This window comes from Lemur catta, chromosome 10, assembly GCF_020740605.2.
Source record: "Lemur catta isolate mLemCat1 chromosome 10, mLemCat1.pri, whole genome shotgun sequence".
Lineage (NCBI taxonomy): Eukaryota > Metazoa > Chordata > Mammalia > Primates > Lemuridae > Lemur > Lemur catta.
In genome coordinates, this window is record NC_059137.1 from 35,408,696 (window position 1) to 35,434,203 (window position 25,508).

Sequence of the window (25,508 nt, forward strand, 5' to 3'; positions counted from 1 at the left end):
AAAGAGAAATTTGCCCAGCGACAACTCTCTGTGTGGGGACTATCTCTCAGGGTCCTCTCAGAAGGGCCCTCATCCTGCAGAAATCCACGGAAGGTGGTTCAGTCTTAGAGACCCTGTCCATACATCCAGCTGAGGGCAAGGGGGCATGGAGGTTTGGGTGCAGTCGAGGGTCTCTGTCCCACGTGTTTAGAGTCCCAGTGTCCATCGTCAGGAGCAGTGACATCTGCTGTGTGGTTGGGGGCTTGGAGAAACACTCCAAACCTGTGCATGGTGCTGCTCTCAGCCCACGAATCCACAGACCCTGGACCCTGGGGTGGTCCCAAGGGCGAGGGAGGCTGGATGGGGGAGACCCTCCCTTGGGCCGAGTGACTCTGGGGCTTCCTCAGGACCTTTCGCCTCAGCCGTGCTCTGCCTGCTCTGTGGCCCTCTCTGGCTGCTCGTCTATCTTTCTGGGGAGGGGCCTCCCGGACCTGTTTTTTTTAATGGACCTTTTTAAGGCTCATGAGACGCAAGTAAATACCTTTTCCCTCAGAGTAAAGTCGTAACGACTAGCAAAAGCACAAATACGAGAAATGCCTTGTGGGTCCAGGCTGCCAATACTTGCTGCAAAAAATTACAGTCAGAGCTGCAGCGCAGCATAAAACCTCGCACCGAGGGCGCGGCCACGAGCTTTCCCGGGAATCCCGTGGATGATGCGGGGGTATCAAAGTTGCTTTGCACACTGGAAAGGGGGGTTATGTTAATAGCTAGTGTTTCCTGGGCTCCTGCTTTGTGCCAGGCTGGGACGACGATGGTGCCTCGATGGACAGTCCCTGCCCTCACTGGGCTTACCTGCTGGGGAGAGCCAGGCAGTTGCCAGTCTGCACAGAACAAACATGTAGTGTGATTTCATAATGGCCTGTGCTCTGAAGAAAACTAGGGGAGAGCATAGAGAGACGGGTTCAGGGGATGTGGTGAGTTGGGTCAGGTAGGGGTGAAGCAGCACCTCTCTGAAAACGTGGCGTTTGATCTGAGATCTAAACGGTGAGACGCTTTGGGGGAAAGATATTCCTGGCTGAAGATGTAGCCTCAGACATGCCTTTTAAATGTATGAATGAACGAATGGACACATGATATGCATACCTAAAGGGCGGGGCCGTTCCTCAGTTGGGTTCAGCCTGTCAGTCGCCCGTGAGGACTCTCAGAGTCAGAGGAAGCCATAGAGATTGGGTGACCTGACTGTCCACCCAGCCTGGATCAGTTCCACGTCAGGGCTTGGTCACCTCTGCTGTCAGGGATTTCACTACCCCAAAGGCAAAGGCTCTGCAAACAGCACTTACTTGACGCCGTTCTCAGTTGAAGTGATTCCCTTTTCAGCTGTCAGCCCGGCAGCTGATGTGTGTGCAGAGCCCAGGTGGGCATCTGTGCCGAGAACGCACAGACCCAGGCACTGCCAACACATCCCTCAGCCTGGCACATGCACCCACGGCCCAGCCCAAAGGTGGTTTGGTCTGCATAGTGTTTTTAAACTTTAAAAAAATTAGACCTAACATTTTAAAGATGAGCAGAGAGCAACCCAGATGTGCATCGGAGGGGACTTGTCAAATGAAGAGCAGCTCCTGCGAACACTACTGCACCGCGCACCTGCAGAAAAGGATGAGGAAGCTCTTCATGTCTGACAGGGAGGGGTCTTTGGGGTACATTATTCATGAAAAAGACAGGATAAAGAATAGTGTGCACGGTACACTACTTTTTATGTAAAAAAGGGACCGTGTGAATATATGTTTGCATTTGTGCAAGTTAAAGACACTGCAAGGATACTCAGGACTTAACCACGTTTAGGCAGAGGGTGTGGGAAAGCACTTTTTACTGAGTACTGTTTACATTTAAAATTTTTTGAACCTTGTCACTATCTCAACTATCAAAAAGTTAAATTTAAAATATCTTAAAAATCAGGAGATATGGAGTAAATTGTGTAGCTTCTCTTGAAGAATTGGAAGACTCGCCCACCTTGGGTCTACATTCCCGTGCGGCCACACATGGGAAGAGCTGGGAAGTGATTGTCCCTTTGGATGAACGAGTCATCTCCTGTTTGCCCCAGACACCACCTGGCCAGCTTCGCTCTTACACCTTGCCTGCTGTCATCTGTGGGCATTTGAGTTTCTGACCCTGCTCCAGTCCATCGCCCCATCATGGCTGCCTCCTCTGACCCTCACTCCTGCCCAACAGAAACCCCTCTGTCAAGCCAGGAGGGGCTGCCCACAGGCCCTCCAGCTGGCCTTGCCTGTCCCTGTCTCCAGGCCTCTGCTCAGGCTGTTCTGCTGGCCTGGATGGCTGTCCCAATTATCAGCTCGGCATATAAACCATCCAGTGGGGAGGGCGTGGAGCACCAGGTGCAAAGCTGTCAAGAATGTGCAACCACACAGCATTTTGTCCCCACGCAGTGACACCACACCCTCTCCAAACTAAATGCTATGGTCCTCTGCAACAGCAGTGGCCTGCTCCAGGGCACCACAGTCCAGACAGAGCCACTAACTGGGCTGCAGCATGAAAACGCAATATCCAAGATTAGAACTCTCCCTAGAGATATAGAGCTATTTGCATTCCAGACCGATTAGGGCTGAATCCTACTGAGATTTAAAATATTTGTTTTTACATTGTTAAATAGACTCACGATTATAGATTCTTCAATTCCTAGAAACCTAGAATTTTGGAATCTTAGTGTTTGGAAGGATACTCAGAGGTTCAGAGATGCTGGAGGTCTGATCATTTTAAAGCCTAAATGAAATTCAAGCATCTCCATAATTAAAATGCTCATCGAGGAAAAATATGATTTGCTTTCAGGTTAGCACAGTGTTCCCAAGAACTATTTGTTGAATAAAATGAATTAATATTTGTGTAAAGTGCAGTGTCAATTAAAAAAAATAATTTCAGTGCAAAGTACTCTAGTTGTTTCTGACCTTGTATTTTGTAGGATAAAAATAAACAAAGCTGGATGGCCCTCCCAGTAATGCACTCACAGATTTCTACACTTGCGGCAGCTCCGAAGCCTTTGAGCAGGTCTCTGGGCCTCCAGCTTCCCAGCCCACCCTGCTGTGATCCATCTTCCTAAAATAGCGATTTCATTAGCTTATTCTCCTGGTCAGAGATCTCCACTGCCTTGTCATTGTCTGGAGGAGGAAAGGCATCAAATGATAGCACCAGAGCACCTTGCAGAGCTGCTGCCATTCATCATTCATTCACTCATTCATTCATTCACTTATCTCTCCATCAAAACTGAACTCCTCCTTGGTGTCAGACCTCAGCCTAGGTGAGGGCTTGAGGGTTGTAGAGTCCCTGCCCTCAACAAACCCATGGTCTGATGGGGGAGGCAAACGTGGATGCCTGTGCACGTCAAAACAAAACAGAAAAGAAAGAGAAATACCGTGGGAGAAGTCAAGTGCTTTTGAGGGCATGGAGGAGGGAACAGTTGCTTCTCTTTGTGGGGTTTGGGGAAGGTTTTATGGAGGAGGCAACATCTAAGCTGCCCCAGGGAAGCCATGCACTCTTGGCTTCTCCGCTCCGAAGTTTGGTTTAGTCTCTCGCCATTCCCCCTTTTAAAAATAATTCCTTTTAAATCACAAAGGCAGATGTGCTCACTGTAAAATAAATGCAAGTGGTACAGATGTGTGTATGGCAACCTGTGACCATATCTCCTCAGGCTGTTCTGAACCCATTCTGCAGGTGTCGTCAGAGTTGACGGTTTGATATGTGTCCTTCCAGAACCTTTTCTGTGCATAAAAATCATGTCAGGATATACACACACAGTTTATTTACTACAAATGGGTTTATACTCTACATATTGTTTAATTTCTTTAAAATGTTGCTTCACGTTTTATGGACATGCTAACCTGTCCTCTCTAATAATCCAGATGAGCCGTGGACTTTTCTGTAGCAACACGGCTGTCTTGGCCCATGTCCTCAGGCTGGGGGGTGGCTCCCCCTCAGTATTTGCTACTCAGGGCTGCAGAGGACAGACCAGGAAGGCAGAGGGCAGGGAACCTTGTCACCACAGAAGGCCCAGGGCTATGGGATGAGAGACTTGGGGCCTGGCTGCTGCCTCCCTGTGCTCACAGTTGGGGTGTGGGGAGGGAAGGGGGTTGCTAGAAGCTCCCGCTCCCACATCAGTATCGGAAAGCCACTAGGAGGCAAGCTTCAGTTTAACTTCTTAACAGTTTGAGCTCTCAGAAAGCTGAATGGGCTGCCTCTGGAGATAATAACAATGATAGCTGATGTTTATTGAGCATTTGTTATGTACTTTGCTTCATTTAATCCTTTACTCTTTGAAACATAGGTATTATTTTTGTCCCAAGTAACAGTTAAATTGCTTGAGTTCTCACAGCTAGTAAGTAGTAGTGATGGCTTTCCCCTGACTCCTGTACTGTCCCGCTGCCGTTGGAAATCGGCTTGGTGCCCTCATGAGTACCCACGCAGAGCTCTCACGGGCACGGGGCGGGATCTGTCCAGCGCGGAGCAGACTTGATGGCTCCCTGTCCTGGATGCTCCACTGGCCTCCCGTACTGGTTTCCGGTTGCTGCTGTAACAAATTACCACAGTCTCCGTGGCTAAAACAACACAAATTTATTATCTTACAGCTCTGGGAGTCAGAAGTCCCCAAACCAAAGAATGGCAAGGCTGATTCCTTCTGGGGGCTCGGGGAAAGTCCGTTTCCCTGCCTTTTCCAGCCTCTGAGGCCTGCCCCAGTTCCTTGGCTCGTGGCCCCTTCTTCTGTCCTCAAAGCCAGCAGAGTACCATCTTCTCTCCCATTTGACTTCTGCTTCTGTTGTCACGTCTTTCTGTGACTCTGCCTTCCTTGTGATTGCATTGGGCCCACCCGATGATCCAGATGATCTCCACATGTGAAAAGCCTTCATTTAATCACACCTACAAAGTCCCTTTTGCCATGTGAGATACTATATTCACAGGTTCTGGGGATCAGGATTAGAAATCTGGGGGCCCATGATTCTGTCTGCCACACCTCCCCAGGGCCCCATATAAGAGTCTCTTTGAGCACTCTGCGTTCCTTACTTCCTGGGATGACCCATCATCTGTGAGGACATCGGGCCCCTCTTTTGCTCTGCCCTTGCCTGTCCTTCCCCCACTATCTCTGCGAGCACTGGCTAGTTCTCGCTCTGTCTCCTCCATCTGCCCCAGTGTTGTGACAAGTTGTGCCCTCCCCGGGTACCCTGGGTCAAGGGACTTTGGAATATTGGTTTTGGATGGGCCTGTTAAAGATCACCTAGTTCAACTCCACCACTGAACAGATGGGGACACTGAGGACTGAGAACAAAGTGAGACAGCTCTGGAATCCACAGCCCTTGACTCCTATTCCAGTGCTCCTTCCCCCATGTGGGATACAGCCTTCGTCTTTCCAGAACCAGGCTTTTTTCTCTCTCATCGTCACTTCTCAGCCTGACTGATCCACAGGCATCTATTTGCCTCCTCCATGAAGAAGTTGCCCAGTGGAACCCTTCATCCAGGCCTGTCTTTTTACCCTCTTCCTGCTCAGCCATGCCGGGTCCTGACTCCAAGCCTTCGCTTCCGTGGGCTCCTCTGCTTCAGATGCATCTGCCATTTGCTCAGAGGTGCTGGTGGTCTGCTGTGGAAGGACAAGTGTCGGCCTGGCTAGGAGTCAGGGCCACAGATCTTCATCCCAGCTCTGCCATAACTCCTGGTAACTTTGAGAATACCCTTCCCCTCTCTGAGCCTCAGTTTTCACCTCTGCCCAGTAGGAATTACAATGCTGGCTCATCCTCTCCTTGCAGGACTATGGTGAAGCACACATGAGAGAAAGTGTGTGAAAATATTCCATCAGCTCTAAGGAGCCGGGCCCTTTCTTGATGAGCCCGGCCCTTTCTTGATGAGCCCAAGGTGGACACAGGGAGAACCACCACCTTGACTGTGCCGGGTACTCAGGTCCTGCCTGGCCAGCAGGAGGTGAATGTGAGCTGGTCCAGGGCTTTGCCTGGGAAAGGCTCTCACCAGCAGGCCTGCCAATCTCTGCCCATGTGGCTTCAGCACATGTCTCCTGAGAGCAGTGTCCAGGTGCCACCTCCTCCAGGAAACCCTCCCCCATGACCCTGCAGTCAGAAGTGACGTCCCCCTCATCTGGGCCCTAGAGTCTGCTGTTATGCCTCCTATCCCATTGTGCTTTGATTTATGATTCTTTATGTCCAGCTTAACTTTCCCTCTAGTCTATAAGATTCTGAATTTTCTGCCTCCTGCAGCACAGCCTAGCGAGAGACTTAGAGTACAGTAGCTACTCAGGAAGTGGTTGTTGAGTGAATGGATGGATGGATGGATGGATGGATGGATAAATTAATGAATGAGCTGTCTACTCTGATTGGTTGTTACTAATTGCCCCACAGTCCACCCTTCTAGGTCATTGTCAAGGTTATTGACATGATTCACACACTCACATACATATCTTTGATTAGCATAAAGGCACATTTGAATTCAAGATATTATCATAATTATTATTTCTCTCCAAATGCATTAGCTTCTACTAGTCTGCTGCCTTTTTTTTTTTTTTGCCAATGTTCATAGCTCAGGAAAAACCTCTCTCTAATTTATCTCTATTAGCTTTTATTTTCATTATCTGAGAGGCTGTAGAACTTCTACTCCCATCCTGAGATTGTCTATAAATGGTAAGACTGCTTTCAGCATGAATGCTTAGGGGCACCTGCTGCCTGTCTGGAGAAGTGTGTGCCTTCTGTATACCCCTGTCAACCCAGGTTCAGGGTGGTGCCACATGCCCACCTCAAGGATAGGGTGGCCAAGCAGTGTATTTGGGGAGCTGGTATCTAGGGTAGGGTCTAGGGGGCTATCCCCCCAGAGCTGGTCTCAATCCTGAGCAGCCAGAGAGGCAGGCCCAAGCTAGGATCCAATAAGCCAAGAGTCACCAGCAGGAGTGACAACTAATCCTTGCATTCCCTTGCATTGTTCTGAGCACTTTACTTACGTTAACTTGTCTAACCTGCATAACAACCCTATGCAGGAGTTACTCTTATTATCCCCATTTTACTGGTGTAATAACTGAGGCACAGAGAAGCATAGAAACTTGCTCAAGGTCACACGGCTTATAAGTGGTGGAGCCAGGATTCAAATGCAGGCAGTCAGACTCCAGAGACCATGTGCCTGACCTCTGAGCCACACAACTCTCTCTATACCTGGTGAGTATGTGGCAGGCAGGAAGTCTGACCAGAGGAGGCCTGAGTTGGACAGACCCTGATCTGGGGAACAGAGCACAGATGAGGCCGACGGGTCGGTCTAGAGCCACACGTGGGGGCCAGGGCTTGTACTAATCTTAGGTGGTATCTGGTTGAAGGGCACTGGGCTGATGGACCCAGGAAAAGCTGCCACCACCTTAAGTCAGCCTCCCACTTGGACAGACCTCAGGCAGCCTGGCCAGACCTCAGCACACAGTAGGCGTTGGTGAAGGCTTGGTGAGGGGATGGGCAGACAATAACAGGTATCATTATTCCTTCTTCCTTGGGAAACTTAGGCTGTGTACATTCTGGCATGTTCCTACCTGGGCCAGGCCACCTGGTGATGCCCCAGCAACCTCAGGGCTCTCAGCCCCAGCAGGGCAGCCTCCCATCCCCTGCATGTTATTCCTTGCAGGGAGCCCAGCACTTCAGGGAACTCCCCGCCTAGACCAAAGCTTTCTTCTGTTGTTTTGTTTTCAGGGGAAAACGTAAAAGAAAAATAATTGTCACTGCTTATCTTAAAAAGAAAAGTCTGAGAGGGAGAGGGCCAGACCCCCAGGGAAAGGAGTCACGACGGTCCTGCTTCCTTATCCTTTGCTGCCCTGCCCACCCAAGAGGACAAAAGAGGCTGAGCAGCAGTCTGGTGGTGAGGGGTGGGAGCCTTGGTCCCGGCACTCAGGCAGCGCAGCAGGGACCCCAGCCGAGGATGACATACGGGAGGACAGGAGTTGGGGAGCTGGGGCTCTGCGAGGATTATCTTGTCCCCACACTGCGAGTAGGAGAGGGAGGACTGGCCTATTCAGCAGGAGCCTGGGAGTCTGTCTCCTCCCTCCTGGCATCCCTGTCTTCCAGATATGATCCAGCAAAGCGGCTGGATTTGGGGGAAGGGAGGGGCGGGGGAAGGGCAGAGGGCACACTTGGGGCTCCGGGCAGTGACTGTTTACTAGTTGGGCTGGCACAGCCAGGAATGTCAGCCCTGGATAGCTGCTCAAAAGGTGTCACCCCCAAGAAGACTACAGCTGTCACAAATAGCCATCTGTGCCAATGTGGGGGTAGATTGTGAAGAGACCTGTGGTTTTATTGTTATTTTAGAATCTCTCTTGTGCTAATGAGGTTGATGGAGTAAAAGGCCTCACCTAAGGCCATGGAGCCTGGGTGTGGCTCTGCATCCCCCCACAACCCCTCTTCAGGTCCCGCAGGGTCCTGGTCCCCCCGACCCCAGGCTCACAGGGCCTAGCTAAGGGCTGGGCCTCGGGCTGCCCTGTTTCTCTGTGGCCTGAGCACACGTCCAGCAGGGACAGGCTCTGCCCACGGCACCCTCCCGGATGAATCCCTTCTTTGACCTTTGTAATTATTCCTGTTCAATCTTCCTTCATGTTTTCTTCCTCCTCCCTTTTTGAGGTGCTCGACTCCTGCACTCTCTCCAGTGTATTAAGGATGTGAGTGAAATTGATGACTGGGATGTCTCAGGTCTTTATGATGATGAATGACTTTCACTGCCAAAGCTTTTATTGTCTGTGATTTGGGAAGAAGGGGGAACTGATATATCAAGGCTGCCTGTCACACCATTTAATACAGTTATAAATCCTGACGTCACTAACTGGTGGCCAGGAGCTGGAGAATTCCACCGGCCATTGCCTTGCCCAGCCTTTATGGATTTTCCCTCCTCTTCCCTTTCTTTGCTTGACTGTCACAATTGTGTTTTGGGAGGGGGGATGGGGACAGCTATATGATGACTTTAGAAATTGCAGGGACACCCTGGTTTAGGGAGGAAATGGGAGTCCTCCCCTCCCCCTCACTGTAAAAGAAGGAGCAGGTGGAAGGCCTTTGATTTCAAGGTGAGTAAGGAAATTGTTCAGACCAAATCCTAAAAGTATGCTAATACCTTCTTGCATACGCACAACGCTTTAGAGTTATTTTTCAGATCCTCCTTCCATTCTTGACCCTAATTTTACAGAGGAGGAAACTGAGGCTCAGCGAGGCTAAGTGGCTTGGTCAGGGTTATGCCAGCCCAGGCTGATGCAGAGGGGACTCCCTGGGGTGCAGCAACAGAACAGCACCATTAAGAGTTTAGGGCATGGAGTCAGGCGGCCCTGGGCTCCACCCTAGAACCCCCACATTTTAGCAGCTGACCCTGGGAAGGCCACTTAAATTCTCTGACCCTCAGTTTCCTCACCTGGAAATGAGACTAACACTCTTCATAGCGTTGTTATGAGGATTAAATGAGATCATGCACGTAAGTTTCCTAGCAAGGTTCCTGGCCCATCAAAAATGATCAATAAAAGGTGGAACTATAGTGGGGGGCACGTGGCAGGTGTCCCAGGAGCACGAGGAGGGCCACTAATGCCTTCCCAGGTTGTGTGGGGAGGGCTTCCTGCGGGAGGTGACACTTGAGCATGTTGAAATGAGCAGGAATTCACTAGGCTAGGGAGAGAGGCAGGGAAGAGCATCCAGACAGAGGGAACAGCATGATAAGGGTGAGGAACAGCATAGGGAAGTGCAGCAGGCAGGAGGCAGGGTGAGCACTGGAGGTGACGGTGGGGCCAGGCCACCAAGGCTGCCAAGGACCTGGGGTCAGGACCTCCAGGCATGGGGCAGCCCCCGAGGGAGTGGCATCTTCACAGAAATCTCTCTGGGGTCTTAGCAGAGGGTGGACAAAAGAAGGATGAGACTCAGCAAGAAGACCTGCCCCACTGAGGTGGTTGTAAGAGCCCAGGAGAGAAAGGAAGAGGCCCAGGACCCAGGCTGTGGAGTTCGGGGTGTAGGAGGAGTTTTGAGGGGTAGGATGGGCAGTAGGCAGCATGGCTCCTGGGTGGAGTTTGGGAGACTGGGTAGGTAATGGGGCTTCTGCACCTAGGCCAGAAACCACCCAGAAAAAGGGGGAAATGATTGCATTGGATTCTGGTGGGGGTGCCGCGGTTGAGCCCTAGAGCCCGGGAAAAGCCCTAGTGAGGAGAGGAAACTGGCGCAGGAGCTGATCCTTCAGGACGTGAGTGACTCGCCTGGAATGCCTGGACTGGGGGCAGGAGGAAGGGAGGGGGAAGAAGCAAGATCCCAGTGGCCCAGTCCCAACCCCAGGGGTCCTGAGGGTGGCGGGGAGGCATTTCCCTTTGGCGAGAACTCGGGTGGCTTCTGGGCTTTGGCTTGTGGCTTTTCTCAGAGGGGAGAATGGAAAGTGAGACTTGTTGGTCTCAAAGAAAAAGCCTTCTGTCTTCATGGGCACAAAATCCCCAAAACCTACAGCAGCCGAGGCCCAGAGGAATGGCTCGGAAAATGCTTTCTGAACAAAAAACAAACAAACCTAAGCATTTGTTTGAGCTCAGCTCTGTGCCAAGCATCGTGACAGGCACCATGGGGAAACAGAGGTAAACAGGACACGGTCCCTGAGCTGGAAGGGTTCAGTCTAGTGTCTTCTACTGTCGGCCAACTGTCCCAGCAGTCTGACGCGTCTGGGATGTGGAGCTGTGCAGAGGGGCGCTGAGGGCACTAAGGAGGGAGTGTGAGACCGTGAGGGCAGGGCCGGGGCATCTAGGGGGGCTTCCTCAGGAGATGACATTGGTGGTGTTTGCCAGGTACCTGCCTGGGCACAGCAGCACCATCGGCCAAGGCACGGAGCAAGCTGGGGGAAACAAGCCATCAAGGGCTGTGGTGCTGGTGGGGGGCTGGAGTCTACAACTCCAGTGGGAATGGTCTGGACAAGGGGGGGGCGGGGCAGTGAGGGGTTTGGACTGGACCCAGAGTGGCAGGGAGCCGAGGAGTGCAGGGTCTGATTGGAGGAGGCTGCAGCCAGGCAGGGGACCGTTGAGGGGCAGGTGGCCATGGGAGTCTCCACTGTGGCTGGAGTAGGCTGTGGAGGACACCCCCCAGTGCCCGCCCTGGGGTGTTGGTGGCAGAGGCTGGGCCGTGGGTGCTGGGGTGTCCAGGCTGGGCCTTCTTGCCCAGGGGCGCCCCCGGAGCCTGCTGGGGCCCTCATTATGCCTCTCACGTGGAGGGCAGAGACGCGAGCAGCGATCGAGACGCCGGGTGCCTCCTGCTGGTGTGCCGAGCGCTGGGCAAACCACATGAGATCCCATCTCGCGCATAATGTGCATCCGAGGACAAAATTAGATTGAGAAGTAAATGGAGCCGAAAATTTCCAAAGCATTTCCCGTCAAGAAGCTGTTTGATTGCATGTTTTAATTCTCCGGGTCCTCCTGCCCGGTGAGGTTCGTTTTGGAGGATGGCTGGGGCGGAAGCAGCTTGTGATGGGAGGGGATTGCTGGGGTCCAGGGCCGGAGGCTGGAGGGAAGAACGGAGGCCTTTTCCCCTGTGAAGAGGGTGCTGTTAGCCCCATTTTGTACACAAGGAAACTGAGGGGCAGAAACTAAGTGACCCGCCCCTGAGGCTGCATAAATAACACACAAGTGGCTGGGATGCGAGCACTGGCCTGCCGAACTGTAAAACTCTTCCTGGTAGTACAGAGGGAGACAGTCAATGGCACATTCTGGGAAGTCTGATTTCTCTGTGTGTCCCCCCCTACCTGGCCCTGGCCAGCAGGCTCCCGGGCTCGGGACACTGTGACTTTAGCCAAGCCTGCGCCCCAGGCAATGATGGCCTTCTCAGAACCGCTCACAAAATCGAGCGTTCTGGTTCTCTTTACCCGGGACCTCAGCGCCCTGGACTACCAGGAGAAAAAAAAGTGAGAGTCAGTTTCTTGAGCTTGAGGGGTGTTCTGTGAAGAGAGAGGGAAGGGCAGGAACGGAACAGAGGGAAGCGGGGAAAGGAGACTTGGCTCGGCCCGGGGCGGGTCTGGGACTCAGGCCTGGCTGTGCACGGCTCTCTGGGCAAGGCCCTTGCAGGGCTTCTTCACTCACCCGCAGAATGGGCAATTAGTGGTTTTCCAACAATTGTTAAAGTTTTTTTTTTTTCCTAAAGGCCTTTTTTTTATCAGATAGAACCTTCCTGGGAAGCTTTATGTAAACTAGTTAGAAGCGAAGTTCACTGGTTGAAAGAATGGGGATCCCAGAGGCCCCCGAGGTCCCCCTGAAGGCTCAGGGGAACAGACTGACCCCACTGGACTGGTTGACCTTTAGCGTCCTTGGGGCTCTGGTGCTCTGTGATTCCACAGTGGTTTTCAAGCTGGTGCGAAGGTGGCTCACAGAACACGTGTCCTTGGCTTGTCCCAGCTCTCAGCTCCCCCTCTGGGGCCCCAGCCCTCACACCTTACACCCCAGCCGCTGCCTGTGCCTGGGAAGCTCAGGCTCAGTGCTGAGCACATCTGCCCCTCGAGGCTCATGTGCTGCTGTGACCGGAGGCTGGCAGGTTCAGACACCCACCCATAGGTCCAGCCCTGCCCTGACTCAGCCTGAACGCCCCCTTAGATCCTCCTGAAGGAACCTATGCACTGGGGCCCGGTTCCAGTGCCTCCTCCTCCAGGAAGTCTGCAGTCCGACTGCAGGAACTCAATCTCAGAACTTGCTACATGTGAGACCTTGGGCAGGACCCTTTCCCTTTGGGGCATGGTGAATAGCCACCAGCCCAGCCTGACTGACCCCTGTACTTGTCCCCACGCGCTGCTCCTGGTCAGTAGGGCCCCCGGCCTGGGCATTACATGAAGCACTTTCACTTCTGTGATCCCATTTGGGGCTTCTGATGGCCTATGAGGGAGGCAGGGCAGGGGTGAGCAGCCAGGTTTTACAAAGGGGAAACTGAGACCCAGCACTGGCGACAGCTTGCAAGCAAGAACCTGAGCTACGCCGGCAGCTCTCAGAAGCAGCCAGTAATTCTGTGAGACAGTAGAGCCCTGGCACCTGACCGCTTCTCTGGGAAGGGAGGGCGAGGGAGGGATGGGCTGGCACTTTGGCAGCCCGCAGAGCCAGCCTAGCAGTGCGATTTAATGCATGTTCTCCGCAGCACATTAATTTGCCTTGCACCCTGGGAGGCGCCTCTGCAGGGCGGGCTTGGTTTTCCCTGGTAAGCAGTGCACCTGCCCGGCCCCCCTCTCTCATGTGGGCCTCCTCTGAGGCTGCTTACTGATCCTGGCCTCGCTGTTTGGTCTGGGGAAACAATTGGAGCTGTGGGAGCCGGGTTTGCAAAATACCGGCGTTGTCTGGCTGGGCTTTCTCGGTTCCAGGCCTGGCTTTGTGACAGATGCCATCCTGTTGCCTTCTGGGCCAGAAGCCGGTGGGCCGGGGCACTGCTTAGGATTTGTGACAGGCCTCAGTTCCTTTAGAGATCAGAAGCCTATTAGAGGCTGAGACATTTACCTATTGACTCTTTCTTAAAATAATATGGGCTATCCGCAAAGCTGGAGGAGGCTGTGCGTTCCTCACCTCTCTGTGGCATTGTTTGCTGTCCCCCCAGGTGGGTGGCTGGGTCACAGGTGAGGATGCTCAGAAAGGAGAGGGCCCTGCCTGAAGGCACAGTGAGGAAGTGGGGGGCATTCAGGTTTCCAGTCCAGGACAGCTGTGCCTCAATGGGCCTTGCACTTGACCCTCCAGCCCTGACCTTATCTTAGCTTGAAAGGTCCAGTAGGTCTCTCTTACCACACCTGACTTCAGACCCATCCTAGATTTCAGCCCCAGGAAGGGCCTTGCTCAGTGCAACTTGGTGGGTAAGAGCATGGGCTGCTGGGGTTTCTAATCCTGCCTCCACTGCCTGCCCCCGACCTCCACCCTGCCGGCCCATGCTCTGCCTGTGCAACCTTGGGCAAATCACTTAAGCTCTCTCAGCCTCAGTCACCTCCTCTGTACATCGGTGGTAACGACAGGCGTTGAAAGTAAAAGCTGACATCGGAAGCACTTGCCCGGACCAGGTCCCTTCCTGAGTGCTTTACAGGTGCTAAGTCTTTAAGCTTTTAAAAAGTCTAAGGAAGTGGTATTATTAAGCCTGTTTCATAGATGAGGAAACTGAAGTGTATTCTTGCCCAAGGTTACAAAACAACTAGTGATTTTAATCCAGGCAGTCAGCTCCCAGAGCTGTGCTCTTAACCGCTAGGCTCAGCCTCTCAGTAGCAACAATAGCAATAATAATAATAATAATAATTTCTGCCTCATAGGATTGTCCTGATGACTAAATGAGACAAGGTGAGGAAAGCATTTAGGAGAGTTTCTGGCAAGGAGAAAGAGCCCAGTGCGCCTGCTGCTATCCTCCGTCCACCGCACTCGCACTCAGCAGATGCGCTGGCGCACACGGGGCAGGGTGACCGGCTCCCGAGCAATCTCCCACCTTTGCGCAAAGGGCCGCTTTCTTCCGCACGTCTCATCTTCCACATTTCGACTTTCATATACTTTTTTCAGGTGCTGGAGCTGGCGGAGGCACAGCACAAACGAAGGCACGCGGTAGGGAGTGCAGTGAGTGTGAGTGGAGCAGACAGCGGGCAGCTGGGAGGCTTCAGGCCAGGCACACGTCTAAGCGTGTCCACAGAATCCTCTCACTCGGCCTCATAGTCACTCCGTTAGAGAGGCACTGGTGGGGCCCCTGCCCCTGTCCTTACACAGCTGGGGAAGGGTAGGTCACGCAGCTGGCAAGTGGCAGACCTGGGATTTGGGCCTTTAGAGCCCATGCCCTTAGCTAAGGGTGGACTTTGCTGTGTAAGCACTGGGGAGCCATCGAAGACTCCTGATGGCAGCTTGATGTGAACAGAGCTATGCTTTCAAAGACTGATCTGGCTGTGCTTTCAGGATGGACTGAGGGTGGCTGTGGGCTAGGGAGGCACCGTTAACAATAATGGCATTATTGAGTGTTCATGCTGTGCTAAGCCCTGTGCCAGAGGCTTTACATGCATTTGTTAATTTAATCCATGCAACAACGCTATGAGGCAGGTAGGATTATCTTCATTTTACAAATGCGAAAACAGAGACACAGAGAAGCTAAGCAACTTGCTCAATATCACACAGCCAGCAAATGTGGAGCCAAAATATGAATGGAGACTACCAGCCCTGCGGTCCTTGTCCCTAACTACCATGCCATCCTGTCCCCTTTTACAAAGATGTAATGTCCCCAAATCTAGAAGGCCAGTTCAGGAGAACTCTATGCTTTCTGTGTGTTCATTTCATTTGTTCATTTAGCAATCATCTAGTTTACATAGATTCCATCTCCCGGGAAGGCAGACTTTCCTAACAATTAGATGTGGGAAGCGCATTCTGCGTTAGGAGCCGCTACCTAGGAGTGTGCAAGAGATGCTGGGCAAACATGTGACGGGAATAGTGTCAGCCCTGGCTAGGAGGACTCTAGGTGGCTCCAAGTTTCAGTCTAGCCCTGGCCATGGTTCTGGAACATCATGAGGCAAAGACATGTCTTCGATGTTCTCCAGCCAGTTTGGAGCTGGCTTAGTACGGGCACGTACTGAGCCCAGGAGTGGGGGAATGGTGGGTCTTAGACCAGAAATCTAATCTCCTGGAGGTCCTTCCATTGCCAGGCACTGCACAGGGGTTCTCCAGGGAACCACTCTGGATCCAGGTGGACAATTGGGCTTTCTCCACCTGCTAAGTGGAGAAAGGATTACATGGGTGTATCAAACAGTGCTTTGTCATATCAGTTTCTCAAATAAGAGACACGCATAATCATACTGGTGTGAATACTATCGCCTTCCTCCGATGACAGCACCTGGGCTCATCTTTGGGAACCGGTGTTACTGAACCTTGCTGGATGGAGCGGCAAAGCCTCTGGGGTCTGTACGCAGGCAGCTTGCTCTCCTGCCAGGCACCCTAGACTGCTGAGGTTTGGACTTCTCATGTCTGATTATATTGTTTTCCTGTCTCTGTCCTTGCTGCTAAACTGTCCCTTTTCCTAATGTCAGTTTGCCTAGCCTTAGAAGTCTTTCTCCTCCTCCTTATTTTACTATTTTTAATCTTTAAGGGGCTGGGAAGCCAAGCCCCTGAGCCCCTTGGAACTGTGCGCAAATGAAGATCAGGCCTGCCAGTGTCGGTGCCAAGAGGGACTGTAGGGACAGACCTTGTCCCCACCTTTTGGCTACTCATGGCCAGACTGTAGGGGCTGAGACTGCTAGATGGTGCATTGCAGATCAATCAGCAGGGCAGCCCGCCACTGACGGTTGGCTGCTGGCCTGGGAGAGGCCTGGGGGGGCCATGAACTTTGTGACTTGGCCAAGGTGCTGCTGGCATCATGATGCTGTCCTTGAAAACAAGAAGTTCCTACTGTGACGCCCTGACCTGAGAGCCACTTTGGGGGCAGCAGGGGGCAGGGAGGAGCCCTGCACTTCACGCCTCTTGGTTCATTATTATCTCCCGTTCTAGACTGAAAGTGAGCCCCTTGGGCACAGACAGTGTCTGGTTCTTAAGAAAAAGTTAATTTTAAATCAAAAAGTTAATTTTAAATAAAAAGTAATACAGGCATGTGGTTAAATATTCAAACCATACAGAAAAATATAAAATGAAAAATAAATCTCCTTTCCCCATCCTCACCCTCCCAACCAAAGTCCCTCCCCCTAAGTTAACAGATACCTTCAGTAGTGTCTTTATGCATGTATCAGCCTCCAGATTCGTTAATTTTTTACTAACACAATCATATCGTACACAGTGTTCTTCTGCACTTTGCTTTACTCACTTAGTAATGTGCCCTGGAGATCTTTCCACAATCCCCACATTCAAATCTACCTCATTGTTTTTCAAAACTGTATAATATTCCATCATAGGGAAGTATCATCATTTATTTGTCCTGGCCATGATGATAAACACTTGGATTGCTTCCTTCCTTCCCACTAAATGTAAGTGTTGGTATACTTTTCTGTGCATTTCCACAGGCAAAATCCTAGAAGTAGAGTTGCTGGTCCAAGGGGAGGTGCTTTTTGTATTTTGCAATTCGCCTGTTGAAACAGAACAGCATGTATGGCAGGGAATGTCAGACTGTGAAGTCAGAGCACGAGTTGGCATCCAGTTCCACCTCTTACTAGCTGGGTACAGAATCTGCAAATTAGGGATTGTAAAGATTTATATCTCCTGGAGTGGCTGTGATACTTAAATGAGATAGTATGTACAAATGCTGCATCGATGATAGTTGTTTTTGTTGTGGTTGTTACTATTATTACCATATTATCATCATCTTTGGGTCCACTGGAGCACTCAGGATGGTGCTGAGAACTTAGCAGGTGTCACATAATGCATGCATGAGTGAATGAGTGAATGAATGAATGAAGATGTGAGCTAGCCTGCAGTAGCCCTGGGATCCTCTTGCTGTAAACACTGCCTTCCTCCTGTCCCTGGAGCAGTGCCCGTCCTGGCAGGGAGGCCCAGAGCCATCAATGTGGTCGAGCTGCTTTTGTGGCTTTACTAATTAGAACCCTGCCTTTGTCGTTTCATTAAGTTGGATCAACAGTTGCTGGTTCTAGGAAGATCATGTCATAAATGTGCGTGGAAATATTGACTGAGTCCCAGTGTCTGCTCTAAAATAACAGGCAAATGAAATTCAAACATGCTCTCAAAATTGAAAGACTGTGTTGGAATCTGGTAGTTCCCAGAGATTCCCGGGACGTGGTCATCTCAATGGAGAGGGTGAGCCCCGGCAAAGTAAACTGCACCCTGGTTAGAGGGTTCTCAGGTTACCTTCCTGGCTCTCCAAATCCAGGTTAGTGCTATAGCCAGGACAATTAGAGGGAGGCCAGTCAGAATTAGTTAAAAGTAGAGACTAAGTAATTTTGGGAAGAGAAATTTAGGCTTATAATTTCTAAGTAAATAACACCACCTAAACTAACGGCTAATAAACCTGTCATTAGAAGCCTGCCAGATCTGCTTTAATGACTGGATACAGCTCATCTGCAATTAGCACATCCATTGTCGGCAGGCAGAGGTAGGCTGTTACACCACCAATCCCAGCGCCTTTCTCCTCTGGGTAAAATATTCCCCTCTGCAGCTACTGCCATCAGCACACCCTGTACTAGTGGCAGGTCTGAACAAAGGGAGACTCCAGAGCGGCCCCTGTTCAAACTGTCACACATTTCAAACACCAGCTGGAACGAGCGAGTCTGCTGGTGCACGTACTTCGTGTACACATACACCAAGGTTTGTGGAGCAGGATTAATCCCCTCCCCAAATCCCAGGTATTGGGCTGTTTTTCTTCCCCTCCCCTAAGGTGGCAGTTGTTCGCTGTCATCTGCTTTGGTGCTTGTTGAAAATCTTTAGTTCGTGCCACTGTGTCAGGCATGGTTCACTTTTTCCTACAACAGGTGTCAAAATATACTTTTTAAAGAGTTCAAAGCATAACTCCTGTACAAATATAAAATAAAGGGTATGTAAAATGGAGATTTTATTCTGTTTGCAGGTTGACCACTCCCATCTCCTTCTATAAATTCCTTAAGCTTAACGTCCTTTCGGTGGGGTTTAATTCAGGGGCTCCAGGGAGTCAGGCAGATGCTGTGGGCAGGAGGGCTGAGGCCAGGGTGGGCAAGCACCGCCGGATCCATCTCTATAACAATCGGCACCAGCCTCCTTTTCCATCAACACGGGAAAAAATGATGCTGCTGACTTATGGAATGTTGCAGCGGAAAGAACCCTCAGAGGCCATCTGTTTCCACTGCTTGAGTGTTCAGATGGGAAAACCAAAGCCCAGAGAGGGGGTAGAGTTTACCTGAGGTCACACAGCAATCACTGTTGCCTTGAGTGTTTTGGCTTCCTTGGCATTAAGAGTCTCCAGTGGATATAATCACCAGCTTTCAAAGGACTTTGCTTTTCCCAGCCAGCTCCGCCATATTCCCTTATAGCTTGGGCCTTCCGTGCCAAGATCTCCCTCCTCCGGGCAGAGCCTCTCGCCCCAGGGCTGTCAAGGATGGCAGACCCTCTCTGGCCATCAAGCCATTGCCAGCGTCCCGCCCCCACCTCCCATCTTGTTCGCAATAATTAATGGCTTCTCGAGTGGCTTGCTTCCTTCTTTCTCTCGCTCACACACAGTCAGGTAGGTGGAGGGGGAGTTTGGTTGGTGCCCTGTGGTATTCAAAGTGAAGGGTTTTCACACTGTCAGGGTAATGAATTCTGCAAGGGTTTGAAGCGAGGGGCTGGGAGGATCTCTGTGTCATGTGTCTGGGAGTGACAACCCCCAGTGGTTAATTACTGCCACACGATGAGAACCGAGCTGGTAGCAAAATGAGATAAGTTCATTATGAGCTAAATTTGAAGTTAATTGGATTCACATTCCCCCCCATTAGTGTACATAGAGAGAGCCACCTAGAAATGGGCTCTATGAAAAAGAAAAAGTTGCATCTAAGCAAAAACTGATACATCAGGCCTAGTTGTTTCGCGGCCTTCGTGATGAAGGGCTTTCTGGGATGTTGGTGAGATGGGAGCCATATTTCCTTCAGACGCGTAGAGCCAATGGCATTTGAGTAATTGCATCTTGGCAAAGATTTTCTGAGCACCTAGTGTGTGCCCGGTCAGTGCAGGGGAAGGAGGGATGAGAGTAGCCCTGGATCTCTGGGGCCTTCAGTCCAGGGGCAGGAGGAGGCCCAGAGCCCAGTGTTGGGAGAATGTGAAGGGTTTGAATATGGCTCCATTTCTTACCAATTGTAGGGGCAGGTGCCTAATCGCTCTGTGTTTAAGTTTCCACATCTGTAAAATGGGGATAATAATAGGGCTTACCTTATAGTTTTTGATAAACAAGTCAATATCTATAAAGCACAATGAAGAGTGTTTGGAACACTGCCTAGTGTTAGAACAGGGCCTGGCATACAGTAAGTGCTACAAAAATGTTAGCTGTTGTTATTATCAGCTGTGAGACTTGGGCACGTCAACTCCTAGGAGCCCTCCTTTCTTTCTCTGTAAGATGGGAGATCACACCACCCACCTTATGGCGTGGTTGTGAGTACTGAATGAGATGAGGCATGGAAAGTGCCTGGCCAGGGCTCGGAGGAACTGCTAAGGAAGCTGGAGCCCTGTTGGTTGACCAGGTGGCCTAGATTCAAGGTGAGGGGACATTGACCTCACTCCTCCATGTGAAGGGCAACAGAGAATTTACAGATACATTGTAATACTTTCACAGAGGGTACCTTTGTTTCACTCTCAATAAATGCCCTCCTTTTCTGATTGTATTATAAAAGGAAGGCAGAGGCTCAGACAATTGCATTACTTGCCAAAAGTCACACAGCTAGTAAGTGGTGGAATGAATGAAGATTTGAACTCAGGCCTGTGAGACTTCAAACTCTACCTCTCCCTGCCAGACTCAGGGCTCTAGATTTGGCTCTGGAGGCAATGGCAAGGGGGTGGGGGGGCCTGTGCGAAGGATGGAGCAGATGTGGGTGGCTTCATGCCCCCTCAAGCCTGACACCCTCGGAGCTGGCTCCAGCATCTTCTCTCTGCCCTCTGGAAGCCGCTTCCTCCACCAGTGTCAGCCGGGGCTTGGCTTTGCCCAGCCCTGCCCTCTCCCCAGATGCATGCTAAGAGTTTACACCTTCCCTTTGTTTATCTATTGAGCATTCCAAAGTCGCAGCTCTGAGGCCAATAGTCTACTTTTGTCCCCTCCCTGCCATTGTCCCTCCAGGGCTTTCTAGTAGACATTTGGAACATGACCTTGGACTTCCCTAAGGGCTCTGACCTGAGGTTGTGTGGAGGATAGCAACCTACTGTAGGGGCAGCATGTAACTCCTGGGCTTCACTTGCCCCAGGCTAAGATCCACAAGGGCCTCATTCTCTTGTGCAGCTTCACAGTACAACCATTATTCAACCCGTTCCCAATATTTTGCAGTTACAGATAATGCTGCAGCAAGTAACCTTGTGCATATGCATATGCATTTCTGTATTTTTTTTTTTTTTTAAGAGACAGAGTCTCACTGTTGGCCAGGCTGGAGTACAGTGCAGTGGTGCAATCATAGCTCACTGCAGCTTCGAACTCCTGGGCTCAGGCAATCTTCCTGCCTCAACCTCCTGAGTGGCTGGGACTACAGGCATGTGCCACCACGCCTGGCTAATTTTTAAATTTTTTGTAGAGATGGAGTCTCACTATGTTGCTCAGGTTGTTCTTGAACTCCTGGCCTCAAGCAATCCTCTCGCCTCGGCCTCCCAAAGTGCTGGGATTACAAGCGTGAACCATCACACCCTGACGCATTTCTGTATTGTTGAAGGTATATGTATCTTCAGGGTAAATCCCTACATGTGGGATTGCTTGTTCAAAGGGTAAATGCATGTGTAGTTTTGTTAGATATTACTAAATTCCCCTCCACATGGGGTTGAACCATTTTGCATCTAATTTGCATTTCTGGTATTGTGAGTGAAATTGAACATCTTTTCAATTCATTTAATGGCTATTTTATATATATACATATGGATGTATATGTATTTTTTGATGAGTTTTATGTTCATATTTTTTGCCCATTTTTCTATAGTTTTTGTGTCTTTTCCCTTAAATTTTTACAAGTCCTTGATACATAGGGATAGTAGCCCTTTATCTGTGGTACATGCTACAGTTTCTCCTAATTTGTCATTTATCATTTGATTTTGCTTATGTTGTTTTTATCAGCCAAGAGTTTTTGTTTGTTAAGTAATCCAATATATCAATCTTTTCTTTTATTGCATCTTTTTTTCCCATAAAATAATTTTATTTGGTTGAAGAAACAGTTTATTTAATATTAACTTTTTAAAACCAAATATATTTATATTATGCCCTTCCTACATTTTTGGTGTCAGATTACCATTTCTTTTTCAAGATGATGGTGCTAATAGATGGTAATTTAAAAAATAATAGAATTAATGAAATATAAGTCACATACCATACAATTCACCCATCTCAGGTGTACAGGTCAATGGTTTTTAGTATAACCACAGAGTTGTACAACCAACACTACAATCAATTTTAGAACATTTTAATATACCCCTCAAGACCCCATATCTATTAGCAGTCACTCCTTTTCCCCCCATTCCCCAGGCAGCCACTAATCTACTTCTTGTCTCTGTAGATTTGCCTATTTTAGACATGTATATTAATAGGTTCGTGTAATATGTAGTCTTTTGTGACTGGCTTCTTTCACTTAGCATAGTGATTTTAGATTCATTATGAATGTTAATGTTGTAGCACATATTGGTATTTTATTCCTTTCATTGCCAAATATTCCATTGTATAGATATACCACATTTTCTTTATCCATTCATCAGCTGATGGGTATTTGAATTGTTTCCACTTTTTGGCTATTATGAATAATGCTACCATGAACATTTGTGTACAAGTTTTTGTGTGGACGTATGTTCTCATTTCTCTTGGGTATATAGCCGGGAGTGGAACTGATGGGTCACATGACAATTCTATGTTTAACCTTTTGAGGAGCTGCCAGACTTTTCCAAAGTGGCTGCACCATTTTCATTTCTACCATCAGTGGATGAGGGCTTCAATTTTCCTCATCTTTGCCGATGATTGTGATAGTTTGTCTTTTTGATTGTAACCATCCTAGTGGGTGTGAAGTAGTGTTGCATTGTGGTTTTTGATTTGCATTCCCTGATAGCTAATGATGTTGAACATCTTTTCATGTGCTTCTTGGCCATTTCATTTACTTTTCTTTAGACAAATGCCTATTCAGATCCTTTGCTCATTTTAAAATTGAGTTATTTGTCTTTATTATTGAATTGTAAGAGTTCTTTGTATATTCTAGGTAGAAGTCCGTTAGCAGATATATGATTTGCAAATAAATGTTTTCTCCTATTCTGTGGGTCATCTTTTCACTTTCTTGATAGTGTCCATTGAAGCACAGTTTTTAATTTTTATGAAGTCCACTTTATCTGTTTTTTTCTTTTGTTGTCTGGGTCATACTAAGAAACCATTGCCTGATCCAAGGTCATGAAGATTTATGCCTATGTTTTCTTCTAAGAGTTTTATAGTCTTAACGCTTACATTTGGGTCTTTGATTCATTTGAGTTCATTTTTGTATGTGGTGTGTGTATCTGGTTTTGAGTCATAGTTAGAAAGCCTTTCCCTACACCTAGGTTAGAGAATTCACCTGTGTTTTCTACTAGTACTTGCATAGTTTTATTTTTTACATTTACCTCTCAGATCCGTTTGTAGTTTATTCTTGTATATGGTGTGAAAAAGTGATCTTTTTAAATCTTTTTTCCCAAAAGGCTCTCCAGTTGTCATAGTATCATTTATAAAAAGTCCGTATTTGAGATCTAAGTGATTTGAGATCCTACCTCCATCATATGCTAGATATCCTTATATAGTTGGGTCTATTTCTTGCCTTTCTATTCTGTTTCATTGATTTTCTATTCAAGTGCTGGTAGCACACTTTTAGTTCATGTTTTAACATCTGGGAGGGCTAGTTCCCTTGAGGGGAACATTATGAGTAATCCTGCAAGAATAGCATTTAACTAGAAGTCATGAGATCTGAGTTGAAGCGCCTGTTCTATCACTTTTTCTGTGACTTTTTGCCAGTTGGAGCTCATCTCTGAGCCTCAGTTTCCTCATCTGTACAACAGGGTAGGTACCAATTCTTTCCATTTCTCTCAGGATTGAAATGAGTGAGTTACTTTAAACCAAGTATGTCTCCTCTGGAGCGGTCTTTGTCTTGAGTTCCAAAGTTCTGCGTGGACTCCTCGCTAATGATAAGCAAGTCCAAGTCTTGGTTTTCTCTGCGGAAAGAGAAGGCCACACATGAGTTGCACAAGATGTACTTACCTGCCATTAATAAGAGGAATTATGTTAGGAATTTGATTCATTTTATTTAGTTATTTGCACATTTATTACAGGCCATCAATAACATTCAGTGCCATTGCAAATGATACAAATAATTTCTTTCTTGGTAATAAATGATATAAACATATGCTTTGATGTCATATCGAGTTTAGATGCATTAATTCTGGTTTAACACTGCAGCCCAGAGACCTGAATTAGAGCTAAACAGGAGCAGTAGCATCTCCTCAGCTGCCTTGTGTTCACAGGTTGTTAAACACCCCCAGCCCTGGCAACACGCTGGAGGCACGTGAGAGAAGGGACTGAGAAGGTGAAATGCCCATACCCTCCAAGGTCACAGACTCCTCAGCTCAGTGCCAGGAGAGTCCTTGTAGGCCATTGGAACAAACTTGAAGCTTGAATTCACTCTGGGGGTTTCCCAACAGGGGGTGTCCAGCCTCTGCTGTTTTATGGGTCCCAGATAGTGTGTTCTTAAGTAGAGAATAATGATGACGATATGGGCAGGTAACATTTATTAAGTCTTGTATCAATCAGTGATGGCCGCAATACCGCAGCTTAGCAAACCACCCCAAAACTCAGGTCTTAATGCAGTGGTCACTTATTCTTGCTCATGTATGTGGGGCTGGTGGGGACCAGCTGACCTAGTCTGGGCTTGGCTCTAGTGTCGCTGGGGCCATCTCTGCTCCACGTGTCTCCCTCCTCCTGGACCAGCAGGTGAGCCAGGTGTGTTCTCGCCCAGCCACACGAGCGCGCGTCAAACTTCTGCCTGCTGAACCTCTGCTCACCTCCACTGGCCAGGGAAGGCACGTGGCTGACACAAACTTAGAGGGCAGAGGGGTACACTTTGCTCCCATGGGAGGAACTGCAAAGGGTTCTTTTCACTTTTTCATAAGACTAAATTTATTTGGTTTAAAAAACAATTCTGGATTGTATTTATTGTTGTGTCTGCTTTTCTGTTTTCTGATTCATTATTTTCTGCTTTTTCTTTACCGATCCCTTCCTTCTCTTTGCCCTAGGTTCATTTTATTGTTTTTTCAATCTGGCTTCTTGAGTTGAGTGCTTTGGTGAGGCACTGATTTTCTGAACCTTTGCTTTAGGGATCAAGGCTTTAAAGCATGTGTAATAGCAACAGAGTCTGTTGGGCTTCAGACATGACCAAAAGAGAAGCCCCCTGTTAAAGGAAGAATCCAGTCCCAGGAGGCAGGAGAGCTGGGTTCCAGCCCCAGCCTTGCCTCCAACCAGCTGAGTATCCTTGGGCGAGTGCCCTGCGAGGACCCCCATATCTACCCCTGGCAGCTGGGTAGGATGTGGGCACCTGTGCCAGGCAGCCTCTTCCAGGGGAGGACGCCCGCCATCTTTCAAGAGGCAGATATGGCAGCCCTCCTAACATGATGCCCATCAAAACTGCAGTGGAATGAATTTCCTTCTGCACGATGCAGCCAATCAGCAATGGAGACAATGTCCCAGCTGAGAGACGTGGAGACTCTGGACTCATGGTCAGAAGCACAGAGGCCTGCACGGAGCTGCACACTGCCCATTGGAGTGTCCACACCTTGAGAGCGGAGGCCGTCATCTCCATGTCTGGCACCAGCACAGGGCTTGGGAGAGGTGCATCTCCACTGAATGAAGGAATAGCTCTAGGCCAAAGGAGGAAAAATTCAGTTCGGGCTGGTATGGAGCTGTAGG

The 25,508-nt window shown here is 49.3% G+C and overlaps 1 protein-coding gene across 4 annotated transcripts in view; it reads left to right on the forward strand.

Annotated features, from left to right (window-relative positions):
- Positions 1–25,508, forward strand: part of PAX5 (paired box 5) — a 170,938-nt gene that overhangs the window by 105,096 nt on the left and 40,334 nt on the right. The gene's annotated exons all lie outside the window — the stretch shown is intronic.